We start from the raw sequence: 6,000 nt of genomic DNA, 5'->3' as shown, positions 1-6,000 counted from the left end.
GAGTACCACCTGGTGGCTGAACGGTTTACGTCTCCGTCGCCACTTCGGCTGCCCGTGACGAGGAGGTGTATTAAGCGCATATAATGTAAGCAGCATAAATTATAGGCGAGATTTTTTTAAATAATTGTGATCTTGATGAGCTCAAGAAGGTAGCCAAGAAGAAATGTTGTTGTTTACTTAAATTAAATTGGCGAAATGAGTGGGCCCGAAGCCTTTTTGTGCCAATGCCGCTGTGCAAAATTCAGGACGAGAAATTGTATTCCATTACCTCTGGGACTTACCTCAGTTTATTTTAAAAAAAAAACAGCAAAAGCTGACTTTTCACACGGCAGCTTCTAGACTAAGACACCTGATAATTAACTTACAGAATTCAGGATGTAATGTTTATCAGAAGAAATTGCCGGCAGAGCTTTCGCTGCATATTATGACATTTGTTGGCGCTTAACAGCCTTTATATTTCACAGTGATGCATTCCTTCTCTCTTTCGTCCTCTGAGCGTAGTTTGGCGCGCAAGAGGAGCTCATCCGCAGTCGAAGCGGCACTCATGTAATGTGAGCGCCCGCAGCATCGAGCGGCCGCTACTGCGGGTTTGTCAAGCAGCTGATCGCAAGACAAAGCTTGCTGAACCATGACACCTGGCTGCGCATTTGTTGGTGTGGAGCTACTTATTTGTGATTATGTCACGTACAAGTATTTTGAACAACTTATATCCGAGTTTCAGCACATAACGAACGACGCGGCCGCTAGGCTGACTTGGTCACATTTGACGCATTATAACTTGTTAGCAACCAAAATAATGCGACGTTTTTTTTATGCACAATGATAGATGGCGTCCTTGACTTCAATCAGAGGGATTTTTTAAAAAATTAAAAATGGCCTTTTTGAGAAAACTGTTTTCAAAATTCGGCGTTTTTGGTAAATCACTTATGTTTCAGCCCAATTATCGAGTAAAATAGAGCGTGATAAAACCACGAAAATAATTTTAAAAGAGAGCTAAGGTATCAAAGTAAATATGTACTGATTTTTATTATCCTCACGTTAACTTGTTTCCAGCAATAAATTCCTCAAATACAGGTATTTTGTGCGATTTGCCAAGTTTGTGATTTTTTTTTTTGAAAAGTGCTTCGACAAGCAAGGAAAATAATACACTCATAAGATTGTATTTAACTTGTTCTTTGAGGGAAATAAATATTGTGATCGAGAAGTGCACCGTTTTTTCCCTAGGCGCGCTCAAAATTCAGAAATCGCGAAATTGTCGGAAAAATGTTTTTTTGTGGCCGAAATTTGTATATTTTTTTTTTTTAGGCGAACAAATTTTTTTTTCGCAAAACTAACTTCGAAACCGTTGTTCTGGGTGTAATGCCTAGGTCTACAGCAAGTTTCATCAAAATCGGGAATGGTAACCGGGACCTCGTGTTCGATCTTATCTGGACACACCCAACTGATGTTTTCTACGCATTATCGTGTGCCCTTATATTTGCTTATGGCAGGCAAGGAATCCTGTTAACACATGTAATATAGTGTGGCCGAAGAGTAAAATAACAACCTGGCGTCACACAATGCGAATTGAGCAACGAGTCGGTCGTTGAATGCTTCCAACCCGTTACAAAGGACTCAGCCATAATTCATCGTCATCAATCACAGCACAAAGTGCACATAATGCCTTACAGATATGTAGCAGGTACCACGATTCTCCGAAGAATGAAGAAAAATGGCATAGTGGCTGCTTCGCTACTTCAGAAAAATTATGGTGATTTATGGCGTAGTGGGTACCTTGCATATGTACTTGTATTAGTTGCCCCAAGACAGTCTACAATGGGCTCTAGAAAGGCCGCTCTTCCAGCTTTCACTGTGACTGTGCTGCGTGTTCTGCTCAGGCATGGCGATTTTCTTCCTAACAGCGGTCTCGCACATCAAAGAGTGCACTCAGTGACGTGCTGCTTCTGAGATCATGCTCACTCCCTTGACACAAAGCATTGAGCCCGCTAAAAAAAATCATAATTGACATTTGAGAAAATAAATACTATGCCTTTGAAGGGTATACTGGTTTGTGCTAGTTGTTAGGAATTCGTGGTACAGTTACTTCCGCTCCTCTGGAGAATGTGGGAAGAACGTGTTTTACCCAGAAGATGACACGCAAGTTGGGCGAGTTGGTGAGGTTCCATGGTAAAAATATAAAACAGCACTTACTTAAACAAAAGACGAAGGATGAAGAGACACACACGGCGCTGACCCCCTTTCTTAAGAGGAGGCCAAGTAACTATATCACAAATCAAATGTTTTTTATGATTACCCTAACGTCTAATTTTTGCATACAAAAAAGAAACTGTTACGAACCGTTACGGAATAGTTTTGTTTTCGTTCCGGACCAGAAACGGTATGGAACTTTTTGCGATGGAGAGAAACTAAAACCGGAGCGAAAAACATTTCGTTCCGACACCCTGCTCACATCGTAGAGCAGCAGCACAGTAACTGGCTTACTTACGAAGAAGTGATCCTCAATGCTCGAAGCGAGCGGCAGACGTTGTTCTGCTGTTCCGTCTGCTCACGTCTGCCCAAACGTGCTCCGGAAATGTACGTTTTCTTTCCCCGCGCAGTATTTCTGCATCGCATTGGTCGGCAATTTTTAATGGCTCATACTAATATGCTAGCACAAATGTTCGTCTTTTGTTATATCGAAGAACTTGTGCATCGATCACCAAGCTACACCATGTGCAGGGGCGTAGCCAGAAATTTTTTTCGGGGGGGGGGGGGGGGGTTCAACCATACTTTATGTATGTTCGTGCGTGCGTTTGTATGTGTGCTGCCTATATACGCAAGCAAAATTAAAAAAATTTCGGGGGGGGGGGGGGGTTGAACCCCCCCAACCCCCCCCTTTGGCTACGCCCCTGACCATGTGTGATTTTCGACACGAGCCTGGCTACGACTGCAGATCGTCTGCTTTTTGAAGTGTGTCAGTTTCTTCCTTTCATTGTCGTCTGAAAAGCGTCTGATGCAAAATATAAATAATATGAAAGATTGGCACTAGGATGCTCTACACGCGCTTTGATTCCCTAGGGCAAACCACACCGGCAAAAAACTTTTTGGGCGGCACATGAATGACAATGTAACGCAAGCGACCAGTAGCAGGTAGACGACGCCCGGGTGCCGTCGGACATAGAGTCATATATATATATATATATATATATATATTGCTTTCTCAAATACCGGCCGCATTTTGATGGAGGCGAAAGGCTAGAGGCCCCGTGTGCTTAGATTTAGATACCGAATAAAAATTCGAAAAAGCGACGACTGCATCGAAAATCTACATGGAAGGCGCGACTGTTCCAATAAACAGAACTTATTTCAGATAGTTTTCAACTGTTCACTGTATTTTTCGAGGACTGTCAGCGTACGGCGGCTGCAGCCTGCACGCCAGCGCGAGCCGTGACGTCAGAGTAACCGCGGCGGGTGCAGGGTGCGCGTGTCCCTGCAACACCTTCTAGACAAATCCACAGGGAATAAAGGCGGAGCTTAGTGACGTCAGCTGGCGGGGAGAATTCCCCACGAAAGTCCCCCGCTCACACGGACGAGGCGAACGGAGGGAGGCCAGGCGTTGGGCCAGACTACTCTGGTGGCTTTTGTGACGGCTATTGTGACGTGCGCTGCTGCCTTTTGCAGAATGCGCATAAAGAAATACCGACGCCGCTTTGTCCCTTGGGTTGGTCGCCAACAGAATTTCACGTGCTTTTGTCGTTGCAAGCCCACAAAACAAAAGTGTCATTCATTGAAAGGTCGTTGACGGCGGCTTTCTTTTTTTTTCCTCTAATGAAGAAATTGTACAGCCTTCTGGATCAGTAAACTTTAATTCTAATTAGAGAGGCCTTGGTGACGAAGTCGATGTTGATTGGCTTTGTGTTAGCGAAGAAGCCAAGTTATCACAGTTTTTTTTTTTTGTCGCGAGAACTAAAGAGATCATGTGTCGCCTCTGGACGCTTGACGGAGACCTCTATGAGCGTTTCATCAAAATTTTGGAGTGTATCGAAACTGTATAGATCACCGCTGTCTTCATCGCGCAGACTCAGTCCTAAATGCAGCGGAAAAAATGAAATCCTCGTTCGGAGGCCTGTTAAAGAATTTTTTTTTAAGTAATGTGTATGCATAATGTGGGTGCGAACCTCTTATAGCTGACATAAGTCGACACTCAGGTTTGTCTTCAGTGAAGATAATTTTTCTCATCATAGCTCCGAAATGCTTCCTCGTCATAGCGCTGAAATTACGTGTAATGAGCCGCAGCCTTCTGCATGAGAACTATGTAGTGTGCAAGAGCAAGCGACGCTCCACCAAACATCTAGAAAGTTTGTTTACTGCTTTTCATCATTAATATGCTACTGCAAACATACGTAATGCTCTTTATTCGTTGAGTCGTTACTTCAAGGAAACCAGCGACGTCGGGTTAAACGGGCTCATGAAAACTGGCGACGTATTTTTGTCCATAAATATCACCCATGCATTCGAAACAACAACAGCAACCCCTTTTACTGCATAACGGCTTTCTCGTTGACTACAATATTTTTTTTCTTTCGAGAGTTTGCCCAACGGCATACATAGTTAAATATACAGATAGAGGCCGGTTTCCGCTATATACATCAACAGTGCTCTATGGTGGGGCCCATAGAGCCACAAATAATTAACATATCCCCAAACGTCCGGTGGCGTAAATCCACAAAAACCACAAGGGGGAACACACACTTTGCCGTGCCGGCCATTTCGTTTTTATAAGTATGGCTTGTACTTTTACTTAGAATTAAAATCGTGCCTTGAAATAAAACTTAAAAAACGAGCGTGGGGTCCCAGCTCGCGTAATTGTATTGTTCTATTCCGTCTTCTTTTAACCGGTCGAGCGGCTGTTGCGATTTCAAAAGCCTGACACAGCTGAGGGGTGTTGAACACAGCTACACACTAAACGATATACAGCCATTAAAAAAAGTTGAATGCGCCATGCTTAACTGTCAAGTAATTCAAATATATGATGTTTGAAAGATAAATCTCAAGGGGGACACTTGCAAGGGGTGCCCCTTCCAGCCGAAACACAAGGGGGCAAGGACCCCCCTGACCCCCCCCCCCCCCCCCCGCGATTTGCGCCAATGCAAACGTCTACGCATAGTGCTTATAAAAAAAAACTCAAATAACCGTGCTATTTCTTAAGGCACAACTTTCTTGAAGTAGATGAAAATGTGATATTATTTGATGAAAAACTTCGAGGACGCTTGAGCTTCGGCTTCAAGAATAGAACACGAAAGCGTAATCGGGACCCGTTTGCATCGCCTTCTCATTGGCTAGCCTGGCTTCGCTTCTCGGTGGACACTTGGACCGTTCCGCGAGGAAAGCAACGTCTGTGCGCGAAACATTTGGCTGTTTTAGCAGTGAAGCTGTTGAAGCCGGCCGTCAAAACTTTGGCGTCCGCAGAAGACCACAGGTGGGCACGCGCCACGGGAATTGGGCATGCCCCACCACCGAGCACAGCAGGTGCGAGCGTTAAGAAAACTCTGCTCGGCGGAGTGGAGCACGAGAAACGCGTGAGAGAGAGAGAGAGTGAGAAAGATATAGACAGAACGAGAAAATAGAGAGAGAGAAGAAGAGAAAGAAAAATAGAGAGAAATAAAGGGAATAAAGACATAAAAAGATAGAAACACAAAAAAAGACATAGCAAAAGAGAGAAAGGAACATACACGAAAAAAAGAGAGAGCAGGACAGAAAGAGAAAAATAAAGAGAAACAAAGAGAGAGAGAGAGAGAGAAACAGACACGAAAGAAAGATGGAATAAATAACAGAGCGCCAGACAGAAGGATGAAGAAAGGGTAAAAAGAAAAATAAAGATAGAAGGAGAAAGAAAGAAATAGACAGAGAGAGAAAGGAAGAAATGGAAAGGAATAGAAATCAGCTCGTACAAAAAACAGGTGCAAGAAACAGAGACAGAAAGAGCGAGAACAAAGAAAGAAATTAAGGCATCTTCGCACC

The sequence above is a fragment of the Rhipicephalus sanguineus genome, chromosome 3, assembly GCF_013339695.2.
Source record: "Rhipicephalus sanguineus isolate Rsan-2018 chromosome 3, BIME_Rsan_1.4, whole genome shotgun sequence".
NCBI classification, from domain to species: Eukaryota; Metazoa; Arthropoda; class Arachnida; order Ixodida; family Ixodidae; genus Rhipicephalus; species Rhipicephalus sanguineus.
This window is presented reverse-complemented; position numbering follows the sequence as displayed.